This window comes from Girardinichthys multiradiatus, chromosome 14, assembly GCF_021462225.1.
Source record: "Girardinichthys multiradiatus isolate DD_20200921_A chromosome 14, DD_fGirMul_XY1, whole genome shotgun sequence".
Classification (NCBI taxonomy): domain Eukaryota; kingdom Metazoa; phylum Chordata; class Actinopteri; order Cyprinodontiformes; family Goodeidae; genus Girardinichthys; species Girardinichthys multiradiatus.
In genome coordinates, this window is record NC_061807.1 from 7,789,070 (window position 1) to 7,802,885 (window position 13,816).

Genomic DNA, 13,816 nt, shown 5'->3' on the forward strand with positions numbered 1-13,816 from the left:
CAAGTTCATACATACAAACATACAAACAAGGTACACTTTGCTCTTTGGTTTTGTTTTTGCATTACAGAATATACATATTTACAATTTACACATATATAATAAAAAGGTACATTTGTAACATCTGTATGCTGTTGTTTTGTACTCTATTAAATGTTCATCAGAGAAACAGCCTGGAGGAAGAAACTGTCTCTGTGGCGGCTGGTTTTAGTGAACAGTGCTCTGTAGCGCCACCTGAAGGTAAAGCTCTGAACAGTTTATGTGCAGGGTGTGTGGGGTCTGCAGAGATTTTAGCAGCTCTTTTCTTGACCCTTGACCTGTATAAGTCCTGGATGGAGGGAAGGTCAGCTCTGATTATTCTCTCTGCAGTCCTGATTATTCGTTGCAGTCTGGACCTGTCCTGTTTGGTGGATGATCCAAACCACACTGAGATGGATGAAGACAGGACAGACTGAATGATGGCAGTGGAGAAGATGACCAACAGCTCCTGTGGAAGGTTGAACTTCTTGAGTTGCCTCAGGAAGTACAGTCTCTGCTGGGCCTTCTTTCGAACAGTGTCTATGTGTGAAGACCATCTCAGGTCCTCAGAGATGGTGGTTCCTAAGAACCTGAAGTGGTCCACGGCCGATACAGTGTTGTTGAGGATGGTGAGGGGGGTGTATGGGGGTGGTGTTCTCCGAACGTCCACCACCATTTCCACAGTCTTGAGTGGGTTCAGTTCCAGGTAGTTCTGACCGCACCAGTGTACCAGCTGATCCACCTGCTGTCTGTATGCAGACTCATCACCATCCTGGATCAGTGGTATGATGGTGTTGAAGGCCGAGCTGAAGTCTACAAACAGGATCCTGGCGTACGTCCCTGGGTGGTCGAGGTGTTGCAGGATGAAGTGTAGACCTAAGTTAACAGCATCATCTGCCGACCTGTTTGCTCGGTAAACTGACTGACTGACTGACTGACTATATATGTATATATATATATATATACATATATATATATATGTGTATTGTTAATTTATATTTCTAGCTTCGTTTTGGCCCAGTTTTGGCCAGTAATTACTTTATTGGGTCATGTAATTAGTTTGGTATACAGGGGTTGGACAATGAAACTGAAACACCTGTCATTTTAGTGTGGGAGGTTTCATGGCTAAATTGGACCAGCCTGGTAGCCAGTCTTCATTGATTGCACATTGCACCAGTAAGAGCAGAGTGTGAAGGTTCAATTAGCAGGGTAAGAGCACAGTTTTGCTCAAAATATTGAAATGCACACAACATTATGGGTGACATACCAGAGTTCAAAAGAGGACAAATTGTTGGTGCACGTCTTGCTGGCGCATCTGTGACCAAGACAGCAAGTCTTTGTGATGTATCAAGAGCCACGGTATCCAGGGTAATGTCAGCATACCACCAAGAAGGACGAACCACATCCAACAGGATTAACTGTGGACGCAAGAGGAAGCTGTCTGAAAGGGATGTTCGGGTGCTAACTCGGATTGTATCCAAAAAACATAAAACCACGGCTGCCCAAATCACGGCAGAATTAAATGTTCACCTCAACTCTCCTGTTTCCACCAGAACTGTCCGTCGGGAGCTCCACAGGGTCAATATACACGGCCGGGCTGCCATAGCCAAACCTTTGGTCACTCATGCCAATGCCAAACGTCGGTTTCAATGGTGCAAGGAGCGTAAATCTTGGGCTGTGGACAATGTGAAACATGTATTGTTCTCTGATGAGTCCACCTTTACTGTTTTCCCCACATCCAGGAGAGTTACGGTGTGGAGAAGCCCCAAAGTAGCGTACCACCCAGACTGTTGCATGCCCAGAGTGAAGCATGGGGGTGGATCAGTGATGGTTTGGGCTGCCATATCATGGCATTACCTTGGCCCAATACCTGTGCTAGATGGGCGCGTCACTGCCAAGGACTACCGAACCATTCTTGAGGACCATGTGCATCCAATGGTTCAAACATTGTATCCTGAAGGCGGTGCCGTGTATCAGGATGACAATGCACCAATACACACAGCAAGACTGGTGAAAGATTGGTTTGATGAACATGAAAGTGAAGTTGAACATCTCCCATGGCCTGCACAGTCATCAGATCTAAATATTATTGAGCAGCCACTTTGGGGTGTTTTGGAGGAGCGAGTCAGGAAACGTTTTCCTCCACCAGTATCACGTAGTGACCTGGCCACTATCCTGCAAGAAGAATGGCTTAAAATCCCTCTGACCACTGTGCAGGACTTGTATATGTCATTCCCAAGATGAATTGACGCTGTATTGGCCACAAAAGGAGGCCCTACACCATACTAATAAATTATTGTGGTCTAAAACCAGGTGTTTCAGTGTCATTGTCCAACCCCTGTATATCCTCCATATCAGCATACTTGAGCTTGGGCTGCAAAATCGCAGAAAGAAATAAAAATGGCGGAAACGCAAATTAGTTAGCCGGACGTCTATTACCTTGTTTTGCTGTTCAACAGCAAATACTGTGACATAACAGTTTAAATATTTTACAGATGATAGAAAAAACTGAATGGACAGGAAAATATGACCCAAAGAGAATATAAAGATATCTCTGAAGGACCTGGAGAGACTAAATTAAACTTTTCTACCCTCCTACAGCCTCCAAGTTCACAACAAATGTATTTAAGGGCTTAAAAAGTCATATGTTCCCTTAAGCCCCAGGGATGTGGTTTTCAGAGGCTTTGGCTTAAAGCAACCTATAAAAACCTCCAAAGATTCTTTGAACTATGCACCAAAACCTTTTACCACCATCGATAAACAGAAATAACGTCAGTGGGTCAATATTTGAATGTCCACAGCATCTCTAATGGTTTTTAATTGCAGAGCTTTGGTGTGATCAGCAACAGCTTAATTCATCAGCACAGAAAAGAGCAAGAAACACACAAAAACCCATCATGTTAAAACTGTCTGTCCCTAAAAGCTGAGGCTGAGAAAATGTTGATGTCCCATCCTGTGGCAACATTTTGGATCCTTGGATGAGAGGAGAGGTGCAATCCAGAATCCCCGAATACTGATAAAGTTGGTGCTGATAATCCAAGATTTGTCAGTCAGTCATTTTCTTCCATAGTGGGTTGTGGGGAAGCAGGTGCCTATCTCCAGCAGTTTATGGGCAGGAGGCGGGGTACGCCCTGGACATGTCGCCAGTCCATCGTAGGGCAACACACAAACAACCACACACACTCGCTCATTCATACACCATTTAGAGAGACCAATTAACCTAACAGGCATGTCTTTGGACTGTGTGAGGAAGCCAGAGTACCCGGTGAGAACCCACGCATGCACGGGGAGAACATGCAAACTCCATACAGAAAGACCCCCAGCCAGGAATTGAACCCAGAACCTTCTTGCTGCAAGGCAACAGGGCTACCAACTGCACCACCGTGCAGCCCAACCAATCCAGAATCCCCGATTACTGAGAGAGTTTTAGCTGATAATCCAAGATTTGATCATTCGCAAATGAGTAATTTCACAATGATGGAAAAACCCGTAATCCAGAAACATAAAATCATATAACGCCAATCTAATACTCTGTAATCTGAAAGATCCAGAAAGGTTGCCAGATACCGACAATCCACCAACCAGGTTCTTCAGCCACCACAGTGGGTCCAGCAGATCTGAGAAGATGTCTACTTCTAGGACTTCAACTCTTCAGACTCAAGGATTGAACCTTTGATGCAGAACTTCAGTCACTATTGAGGATCTGATACTAAAACATCTGCTGCGTTCTTCCTTCTAATCCTGTCACAATCTCTGTCCACGATGTCGACTGAAAACTCTGCAGAGAACAACCAACTCTTAGTATAGACCCTAAAACCAGCGGGACGAGGAGCCTTCACTCCTCTTCTGTATGTGGACACCTGTGACTGGTTGTTAGTTTCCTAATGACCCCCTTATTACTTTAAATACACATTCATATTAAAAATCGTTATGCTGTTGGAGTCACGTACTGCTGGACCAGCTCAGTGTTTTCAAACTTGTGCAACATTTCTCTCTCACCTAAGTTTGGGAAGTACTTGGCTGGCTGCCAGCTGCCTCTCAACCTATGGCTCTGTCCTAGTTTTAGAGACGTTTCTGACTGACCCGTTCCTCTTTTGTTCTGTTGCCATTGAGGTGTTGGCTTCACCACCCAGAGCAGCTTCCCTCTTCATTTGTGTCATCAATAAAGTAAAGACGTTGCAGTGTCTTCCTCTTGTCTTAATAATTACAGATCATAACCTTTTCAGCACATTACACTTAGTTTAATAAGTACACGACCAAGTCAATAAAACATTTAGCTTATGAATTGTTTCTAAAATCAGCTCATTACTTTGTATTTCTCTTCATTGCTCCTTGTTGATTATAATAACATTGATTATTACTTTCTCAATCATCTGATAAACACATTACTGGTTCCAGCTGTCAATCATTGTACTCCAGTCCTTTAACCTTCAGCTCCTTTTCAGAGATTATAGATTACTGGAATGATTATCGGTCACCTGGCATAATTAAAACTGGTAGAAAGGATTAATGCATGATCATAAAACAGCTTCATAAACACTTCCTGCTTTATAAGCAACCACCTGCTCTATCTATCCATCATTTTCAGCCTGAGCTCGTTCTACCAGCATGGGAATATGGACAGATCTGTCTTTATTTTGACCCTGGTCAGAGATAATTAGTTCAGGATAGAACAGAATAGCTGTTATTTCATCCTGTTTCCTTTGCTTGTGTTTAAACTCTTCCAGCTTGTCAGCAGACCGCTGAGCCTAATGCTCCAAGCTGTTTCTTTTTGCTCTGCATTAGATTATTAGAGTTGAAAACCCTCGCCACTGGGCGGGGATCTTATCCCGGCCGGGTCTGGGTTCCTTTTCCTCGTCTTACCACAAACAGTGGCACAGCTTCTAGCGACCAGCTAGATTTAGTCTTTTTTCCTGGCTGCTACAGCTAACTGCCAGCTTTTTTATTGCACATCTCTCTCTGCTAGCTTAGCTGTTAGCCAGTTAGCCGCCATAGCGCCACACTCATACATCCACATCTTTATTCCTGTACATGTGGGAACACGGCACCAAAAGACTCACAAGATCGTGTCCCTTTTCTCTGGGCTGCTAACACCAACTACAACCATTGACCTTTGTTCAACTTGACGCCAGTTTCTCTGTGTAAAGTCACGTCGTGGCGGCGTTCGCCATCCTGGGTGCAAACCTCTCACTTCATTCACCGTCTTGCTGGCTAGTTAGCCTTCATAAACACACACACCTGTAAACCTGCACCCACCATTGTTTTATTCAGCCTTAGCCCACTTATTAATAATTATTGATGGTAGAACAACATCACTGCTGCACAACAGAGAATAATTTGAAAGCTTTGCCAACAAATAAAAATATCTGGGAATGACGTTACGTCCAGTTTAGGTCAGGAAATGTTCCTCCAGATATTACAGAATAATTCTGCTCTGACCTGAACCCGACTTTAGGAATATAAATCCATGTGGGACAGAACTTCATGTGGACCAGTAGAATCTCTACTCAGATGTTGTTACCATGGCGATAAACTCAGAGTTCAACTTTCCTTTTTTAAACATGAAATCCAGAATTTTCCCAAACTCAGAGTTTTCACATCACCAGTTTTCTAGAGCGCCCCACTGGTCAGATGTTTCCTCAAGATGTTGATGATGAGACTCTGTAGAAAGCAGCTGGTCTGAGAGCAGGAGATGATGTTCTTCAGACATCTCCTACCTGACAGATTATACTAACACCTGGTTCTGTTCTGCAGGTGACCCGGATGGAGGCAACAAAGATGGATCTGTTGGGCTGGTGGTCGGTCTGTCAGTTGGGATAATTATTATTGCTGCTGTTGCTGTTTTTGTGACATATAAAAAAAGTTCATGTTTTAAACCAAACCAGCCTCCTGAAGAACCAGCTGGACCTCAGCAGACTTTAATGTCTCAGAACAGAGCAGCTGACCTGTGAGTCCATGTTGACCCGCTGGATGATGGAAGATCTGTAGAACCAGAGGAGACAAACCTTCCTAAAGAACTTGCTGCTGATGAGAAACATCTCAGTGGTTAGTCGTCTATTTCCTCCTCATGAGGGTCAACCTCATCATCTCCATCACCAACCAGCTGAGAGGAACCCAAACACTGGTATCAACAGTTTCTGTCTTCCAGCAGAACCAAACCAACCTGTTACAGATTTGTTTTTAGTTTAGTGTTTCTCTGATGACAGATTTATAGCTGGTTCTGATTTCTCTGTGTTTTTTACTAGTTTTGTTAGTTGTATATTAGCAATCCTGACACAAACGGTCATTGATAATCTATTTTAGCCGTAGGGGTGATGTCACACTGTGTGAGAGAGAGCAGTTGCTGTAAATCCGGGTTTTACAAATGAAAAACAATTCAAAATAAAAAGTGTGGTATTTAAAACTATCTGCAGGTCTTACAAAGCTTGATTAACATGTTTAGCATTAATAACTGCAAACATCACTATGAGGGTAAAAATGGAGACCCTTATCTAAACTCTGACATTTCCTAAAGGAAGTCAGTATTTTCTAATAAACCATGAAGGCAGAGGTTGAATGCAGAAACAAAGCAACTTTGCACTCCTTCATTCAGCCTTCCTGTTATCTGCTGTTGGGGTTGCTCCACTTCTTCTCCACTTTGATGAAAAGTCAAACTGACATCCACCAGCGGGTTAGAGGATTGCCGCCGCGATAGGCACCAACTTGCGACTAGAGCTGCGGTAAGCCACCTCAGCAATGGAGGTGCAGAGCATGGCCCACTCGGTCTCAGTGTCCCCCACCTTCCCCGGAACGTGTTTGAAGCTCTGCCAGGTGTTCCCGGCAGACCCTCAAGATTCGTTTGGGTCTGCCAGGCCTGACTGGCATCCTCCCCTACCATTGGAGCCAGCTCACCACCAGCTAATGGTCAATGGAAAGCTCTGCCCCCCTTTTCACCCGAGTGTCCAAGACATGCGGCCGCAGTCCAGATGACTGATAGCAAAGTCGATCTGCGGCAACTGCGGCATAGGGTGTCCTTGTGCCAAGACCACATATGGACACCCTTATGCTTGAACATGGTGTTAGTTATGGACAATCCATGATGAGCACAGAAGTCCAATAACAAAACACCACTTGGATTCAGAACAGGAGGGCCATTTCCCCCAACCACACCCCTCTAGGTCTCACTATCATTGCCAACATAAACGTTGAAGTCCCCCAGCAGAACAAGGGAGTCCCCCAGAGGGGTGCTCTCCAACACCCCCTCAAAGGACTCCAAAAAGGGCGGGTAGTCTAAACTGCAATTTGGTGCATAAGCACAAACAACAGTCAGAACCCATCCCCCACCCGTAGGTGGAGGGAGGCTACCCTCTTGTTCACCGGGGTGAACCCCAACGTACAGGCGACAAGATGGGGGGGCACCAAGTATGCCCACTCCAGCTCGGCGCCTCTCACCAAGGGCAACTACCGAGTGGAAGAGTGTCCAACCACTCTCCAGAGACTGGTTCCAGAGCCGTGCGTCGAAGTGAGCCCGACTATTTTTAGCCGGAACCTCTCTACCTCGCACACAAACTCAGGCTCTTTCTCCACCAGAGAGGTGACATTCCACATCCTAAGAGCCAGCTTCTGCAGACGAGGATCAGACCGCCAAGGTCTCCGCCTTCGGCTGCCACCCATAACACATTGCACCCGACCCCTCTGGGCTCTCCCACGGGTGGTGAGCCCATCGGAAGGGGGACCTACGTTTCCTCTTCGGGCTATACCCGGCAAGGCCCCATGGGTGAAAGCCCAGCCACCAGGCGTTTGCCAGTGTGCCCCACCTCCAGGCCTGGCTCCAGAGTGGGGCCCTGGTGACCCGTGTCTGGGTGAGGGAACACTGTGTCCATCTTCGGTAATCATCATAAGGGGTCTGTGGGCTGCGCTTTGTCTGGTCCCTTGGACCTGTTTGCCTTGGCTGACCCTTCCAGGGGCATAAAGCCCCTGACAACATAGCTCCTAGGGTCATTAGGACACTCAAACCCCTCCACCACGTTAAGGTGGCAGCCCAGGGAGGGGTGTTTAGGCCCAAAAATGTTTATTATATTTAGAAGATGTAGGCAGTACATTTTGGCTGTTTACCTATTAAGTTCAGATTTCTTTACTTACCAAAGACAGATGGACAGGCAGCGGGGACACAGCGCCTGTATTTGGAACCGTCTCTGGTTCTGTTTCTGGTGAACCCAGGGAACACCATTGTTCAGCTTTCCATAAATAACGCACCGTGTTGAGTTAAAACCGGCAAGCAGCAGATAGAAGCTCCTCCTATTGGACGACGCTGTGGTGCGAGTGGAGCGAGTGGAGCGTTGTCGCCCGTTGGCAATGCGAATGGATACATTCTATGTTTTATTAATGAACAAAACACCTTCACATTAGGTCTTTTACATAGACTATGCACAGTTCTTATCAAATTTACAAGAGGTTCATATGAATGCTTTAGTAAATAGTTTTATGTTAATGAAAGAATAATAGGATTGACTGCAAAAAAAATATATATATATTTAGTGTGATATTTAGTGTAGCAGTCCCTCAGACCAAAGAAGAAACGGAGAACTTCGAAGGGTGCAGTGGTTCTCGTTTATTTTCTCTTACTTCGTTCAAAGCCAAATATTTCTGAAGTGCCCCAAATGGCACTGAGATGCACAGTGAAAACTAAAGAGAACATAAATACACCTACTTAGGTCCCTTTCTTCAGCAGAACAAAATATAGTGCAAACATAATGTATAAACTTAAACAAATAAAGCCCTAAAACATGTACCCCGCTCCACTGTTCAAGGGCTCCAATGTGACAATGCTTTCACAGTCCGTTATTGTCCTACTATCATGCTTTGTTGAGAACAAGGTTCTGTCAAACGTCCACTAGAAGTGCTGCAAACGACAATGAAGAGTTTCTGTTCATTTTCTATGTGTGGGTTCATACAGCCCTAAGCACTGACTGAAAGGAGAGGCTGCTACCAGTTCAAAAGCACAGCTCACCACCAACTAAGCAACAGTGCCCTCTACTGTACATTACTGGTAGATATGTAGATTCACTTATAAACACGGAATGGACGTTAACATTTAGTGTGTGCGCTTTTAGTCACATGCTTGTCCAATCATGTGCTGGGCTTGTTTTCACTCGTCCAATCAGGATTGGTGGTGGAGAAATGCACTACTTCTGATACTTCCACTTTGTCTGCAGAGATACCTAGTTGACGCATTAGATATCGAGAAAGGGAAATAAAAAGTAGTGGAAAAAAAAGATCACACCTTCAATGTAAAGTTATAGACCTGGATAATTGGTAAATAGAGGCAACAAAACATAATTATAAATATATATACTACAGTGTGAAAGGATTGTCATAATGATGGAGAAAAGTATTTGAAACAGGTCCTAAATGTGTCCGTGCGGCTCCCTCTGGTGGTCTGAAGTGGGACTTAATACTATTATAAACAAAACAAAATAATTACATTTACTACTGTAGGACAATGTTTCTCAACCCTGGTCCTCTGGGCCCACAGTCCTTCATGTTGTAGATGTGTCTCTGTACACCTGATTCATTGGACCGTATTTTTTAGCATTTTGGCCAAAAATGTACAATGGCAATGACAAACATTATTATTATTATTATTATTATTATTATTATTATTATTATGTCTTAGGTCTCCACTGGAGGGCGCAGTTGGACCAGAACTGGAGGATGGAGGTGCCAGTCCTTCCTCGCTTGAGTGTTAACCCATGTGACCAGAAGCCCTCTGTGTTGTCATGATTCTGTGTTTTCCAATGTTAAGAATCCTTGTGTTTCTCTTCCTCCAAGTCAAACCTCTGAGCTGAGATCCAGTTCCTCCTCCTGGTGCTCCTGGATCTCTAGCCACCAGAACAAACTACAATCTTCTAGTGTTTATTCCAAGCCCAACGCTCCTCATCTTCATCCTCCATTGCCCTCCATCCACCAGCTACAAACCACCACACGGAACTCTCCACCCGCATTACCACTCCTCATCCCTGGAGTTCATCTCCAACACCAACCAGGAGTATTCATGCCCATGGGTCAGGTGTTTAAATAAAACCATGACAATAGAAACAACAGAAATTAATCCATTTCTGCACTAAATGCTGTTCAGGGTCTTCTGGTGGTCCTGGATGGGTGTGTTTAGTTTTTTATTTGTTCATTTGTTTACTACACAACAGAGTGAGTATTAGGGGATTTAAATCAGCTGTTAGCCTCATAGTTTATTGGTTGAAAAATTGCCTAAATCAATGTTTTTGGAAAACAAAAATTGTTTTCAGCAAGGGTATTTTTTTATTTAACAATAAGCCAAAATATGACTTAATCAATTAGGCAATGAAGCTAACGACATGCAGGAACAGCAGATTATCTAGATTATATTCTGTAATCTGGTATTAAAGTGGTGAGAATACAATGTAAATATGTCATCTGGACGTCCTGTCAGGATGGAACATGGAGATCTTCTTAACTTCACACAGGAAGGATTCAAACTTCTAACCTTGTTGGATTTGAAAACTTTAACCTTTTAAAATTCTGTATATTATAAGTATGAATAAAAACTAATTGATTTGTATTTAAGGTTTTTGGATTTGTTTTAGCCTGTGGTCATCATGATGTTTGATGAACTGCTATTCTCAGCAGTCTCAGCACAACGATGAAGAGAGAGAACAACAACCTGGTAGAGGAAGAGGGCGGTCTTTATTCTTCGTCTCCAGCCAGAGATGAAAAGCATCAAATGAGTGAGAGAAGAATGGAGGAAACACCACAGAGTCTGCTGCTTTGTAAGTACAGAACATCTGTTAGTTTATCAGATGATTACTGCCTGTTCTGCTGATGATTGATGATGGTGGAGGATGCAGGAGAAACAAGTTAGACTGAATGAACTTTAGTTTCAACACTAAAAGATAAAAGATCATCTTAATATGTGAACTAAACACATGAACCCAGCTTAGAAACTATTAAAGGAGAAGAAAGCTCCAGATGTTCCATGGAGGTCTCCTGGAGGTCTGCTTCTATATCAGACATCAGTTTTATATCATAACTGAGAAGTTTTATTGAAACCAGTTTAAATGTTGTCTGTAGGTCTGAGTTTCCTGCTGTGCTGCAGAATAAACCAAGGTTAGTAACATTTTCTCTTCTTACAGTAATTCTCTCTCAGAGGAAGATACCAAAGTTATTCAGGAAGATATCTGCTGTCCATGGATATCTCTGCTTTTAGGTTCTAATGACTTCATTCATGCAAAGACATGTTTTTCTCAATCAGTGAGTTTCATTTCTTTCCTCCCAGCTGGTCTGACTGTGAGTCCCAGTAGATCTCAGTTCTTTAAAGAAGACTCTGTGTCTCTGAGCTGTGAGGAGGACAACATCTCTGCTGGATGGACTGTGAGGAGAAACACAACCAGAGAAACCAGAACTCAGTGTGGAGACAGATGGTGGATAAAAGAAGGTTCTACCTGCAAAACCAGCAGCATCAGAGAACATGACACTGGAGTGTACTGGTGTGAGTCCAGAGAGGGAGCAGCCAGCAGCAGCATCCAGCTCACTGTCTCTGGTAAGATCAGACTGTGGAGTTAGTGTTGATGAAGCTGTGTGGAAATGGATGAAATGCTGTAGTTTGTCTCTGTGTTGAGGTGGATCAGTGATCCTGCAGAGTCCTGTCCTCCCTGTGATGGAGGAAGATGATGTCACTCTGAGCTGTCAAACAAAGACTTCCTCCAACCTCCCAGCTGCTTTCATTAAAGATGGCTCCCTCATCAGGACTGAGCCTGCAGGTCACATGACCCTCCACCATGTGACCAGCTCTGATGAAGGTCTCTACAAGTGTAACATCAGTGGTCATGGAGAGTCTCCATCCAGCTGGATCTCTGTCTCAGGTCAGGATGACTGATCTTCATCTCTAGAATTTATAAAGTCTCTTCATTCATTAATTGGTTCATAGCTTTAGAAATATCTTGATTTCAGTGAAACTCACCACCACCACTTGCACCACCTCCATCCCTCCAACCACTCCTCCTCCTGCCTCCTCATCATCTCTTCTTTCCATCTTGTTGCCTCTTGCATCTTTATGTGTTGTGTTTCTACTGGTGTTACTGGTTCTACTGGTGAAGAGACATCATCACAAGTCAAAAGGTGAAACATAAACTTCTTAATTTACTAATTAATTCTTTTTACCACATATTTACATATTTTTTAATAAATAAATAAAGTCCAGCATTTCAACCATCATTTAAATTTCCTCATTAAACTAAACATGATGAAGCACTGAATTGTGGGTAATCCCTGATTGTTTCAGCTGGTAAAGGAGACGACATCACGTACAGCGACGTCCAAATAACTCATCTTCAGCAACAGAAAGTCAAACCCAGCAGAGGTGAGGATGATGATGTGATGAAGGATGTTGGTGTCTGTGAGGTCCAGTCTGACTCAGTGGACATTTTAGTCTAAAAACTTTTCTCTGGCCAATATTCTCTCAGATTATTGTGTTGATTTTATCATGGTAGGAAATATTTCAGTTTCTGAGAATCTTCCTGGATCTTGATCTGGTTTCAGTCTGAGATATGAGTTCTAACAACCTGCTGGAGGTTCTGGCCCAGATTCCCACGTTAAGATGAGTTGGTTCTTGTTAAACGCTGGAACTACTTGACTGGTTGATGCTGCTCTGCATTGTTTCATTTCTAGGCTTTATTCTACATGTTCTGCTTTAAGCTGAGCCTTGTATAAATGTATTTCCAGCTTTTCTCTTTCTAAGTAGGTCTTTGACCTCTGAACCGATCAATAATAATCTAATCCTCATCAGGCGGCCCAGATTAACTGCTGACTTGGTGTATTTCAATAGGAGACAGTGAGGACAAAGCTTGACATGTTGGACCGTCTCTGTCTGCAGTCTGTGGTTGTTCTGTTTAACAGACGAGCAGCTCTGTGGTCGTCCAGTTTCCTGTTTCTCATCAAAACGTCTCTGCTGAAAAACCAGCTGCAGAATTTAAACTCTCAATAAAATAAAAGACAGAAGATTCAGACCTAAAAACCTTTAGAAGCTACACCCGTTAGAAATGTATTACTAATGAATAAAATAATGTTTTCCATAATGCTAAGCTTCCCTATTTGTTGTTAATTTAAAAAACAACCATAAAGCGATACAACATATGATAACATTTAGTGAAATTAATCTCAATGAGGTTTTTATTCAGACATGACGGCAGGTCTGTACATTCTCTCTCTGGGGTTCAGAATATCTCTTGGTGGGTCAGTTTCTGCTATAATAAGCAACAAACCTTTAATGGCCACAACTCTACAGCTGCATCACCTTCTCCAGGACCTCCCCAGATACCTTCTATATGAGGGGTGTCAGACTCAGTCACAGATGGGGAGAAAACCCTTGAACCTGGAACAGATTGATCGATTATTGTTTATTCATAGAATTAAATTTTCAGTGTTTTAATCACAAATATGAATTTGAATGTGTGAATATCTGATCATTTGAGGGGTTGTTATGCTAGTAAAACGTTTTAAGTTAGTTGATTTAATTACAGTAAAATAATTTAAAAAAAAACAATAGTAAATATAAACCATTTCTACCAAGCTTGTCAGTGTTTCTTGGTAAGATGTCCATTGATGTTTGAGCTGTGGAAACTTGGTTTGGCTGCTGTGAACCATCTTGTCTGCATCACAGAGAACATCTGCTCACTCACTCCCAAACATGCAGCATTGGAGCACCTGGAGTCAGGCTTGGGGCAACTGAGAAACTGTCTGTGAGCTTCTGAGTCCCATTTTTCTTTCATGGGGATGTCTGAGATTGCAG

At 43.3% G+C, this 13,816-nt stretch overlaps 1 long non-coding RNA gene across 1 annotated transcript; it reads left to right on the forward strand.

Annotated features, from left to right (window-relative positions):
- The first annotated feature begins 10,709 nt into the window (after positions 1-10,709).
- On the forward strand, positions 10,710-11,419 carry LOC124880652. The gene is made up of 3 exons (XR_007041412.1): positions 10,710-10,799; positions 11,101-11,136; positions 11,306-11,419. It is a non-coding gene; the product is annotated as an uncharacterized LOC124880652 (long non-coding RNA).
- Positions 11,420-13,816: the final 2,397 nt, after the last annotated feature.